Source organism: Echinops telfairi, unplaced genomic scaffold, assembly GCF_000313985.2.
Source record: "Echinops telfairi isolate 266 unplaced genomic scaffold, ASM31398v2 ScPeMD7_7453;HRSCAF=8491, whole genome shotgun sequence".
Classification (NCBI taxonomy): Eukaryota; Metazoa; Chordata; class Mammalia; order Afrosoricida; family Tenrecidae; genus Echinops; species Echinops telfairi.
This window is the reverse complement of record NW_022111353.1, coordinates 140,942-142,686: the sequence shown is the minus strand read 5'-3', so window position 1 is coordinate 142,686 and position 1,745 is coordinate 140,942.

The following is a 1,745-nucleotide window of genomic DNA, read 5'->3' as shown; positions in this document are numbered from 1 at the left end:
GCTGCACTGGGTTGTCTTAAATTGGCCATTGGCAAAAAGTGAGGTTTGAGTGAAACTGCTTTTATCAAAAAATTCGCTAGAACCAGAAAGAACCTTCTCTGGTGACAGCACTGGGTGCACTAACTCAGAGTGAGTTGCTCGATGCTTCCTGGTGGGAAATACGCGTCCTATGAAAGCTCTGCTCTGCTCAGCACAATTGTGGTTTTTTTGGGAGCGTACCCCCTCGTATGTTGAAGCCTGCGCCCAGTGCTGGCACTCAGGATATGTAGCAGCTTTAGGATTGGAGTCTTCTTACAGGAAAAAGAAGAAGCTCTATTTCTTTTCAAGTGAGTTCTTTCCATCGTTCCCTCTTTTGTCCTCAGGAGGCTCTCTGATACTTGACTTTACAGAATTGGGAGCACAAGTTGCCAATCGAAGCCGTCTGTGGATGGGCTACAGCATGCAGCTTCAGGTACTGACTCCAGAAGGAGATTCTGGCTGCAACCGAGAGAAGGCAGGTGGTGAGACCTCCTACATGGGTCTAGCACCTGGCTTTGCTCCTGTCCACCACTCCACATCCCATATGGAAGAAACCGGCCTGCTTTAAAACCACAAAACTCTTTATGTTAGACCACGGAGCTAGCCAGATTGAGATCGGGGTTTTCTTAGCCAAACAGTCCTTTGACTAATGGGTCTGGCCTTGGACCCAGAACAGGAAGCTGACCTTCCTATGTTGCCACCGTGTTGGGGACACAGGCCCTGTCAAGAGCAGGTGTGTGAACTTCATGTGGCTTTCAACGTCATGTGCTTGGGTATCTTCGGGATGGGATATATTCCCACACAGGCACACACAGTTATTTGTGAAAGAAAAAAGTTACGCTTGTTGCTATTCACAATAACTCAAAGTGTGAACCCTGCTCACCTTGGTTTCTGAGTAGGCTGAAAAAAAGGGAGATACCTGGGAAGCAAAAGGGTTGGGGGGGGTGGACGGGGCGCTGGGAGCTAGGCTGGAAGCAAAGGAATATCCAGTGTCCATTGGAGATGGGGGCAAGGATGGTTAAAAGAGAGGAAAATCTGATAGTGGGATAAATTTTAAAGAATAGAAATTTCGCATGAGAATATGAAGATTATTGCTTACTGTGCAGAACAAAGTTTCTCTTCCACCATACTCTAAAGTCAAATGTATCTTGTTTACTTCTCTGATGTGGGCCCTTTTGCTCAAGGGGGAGGATGCAGTAGTATTTCCAGTCTAATTTTAAGGTTGCCTGTTTCTCAAGGTGGCATCCTCAGACCAATGACTTGTACACCTGCTAGGATCTTATTGAAATACACATTCTCAGACCCTGCTCAAGACATTCTGTATCAAAAATTCTGGGGCCCAGAAATCTGTGTTTGAACAGCCTTTTGTGTGCTTCTGGTGCTGTGGTGTGTGGTGATGTGCTGGAAACAGCACCCAGAAAACTTAATCCCCGGGAATTATTAGGATCTTTCAGAAGAAGGGATAAAGAAGTGTGGTTCAATGTACTACCAAGACAGTAAATGTCCACAGTAAGATTTGGAGTCTTTCAATCTAGAATTAGAGAAAGCAAAGATCCAATAAAGGTTAGAAATTGCAGCATTTGAATCAGAGAAGTTCTCTGAGGGAAGTTTCTTAGATGATGTTTGGTGGGCCATGGGCCTCAGCAAAGTTCATGTTGAATCATTGCTGATAAAAGCACCCTACACAGAATGCCAGAACTGTGTTGGGTAGATTGGGCAAGGTTTGG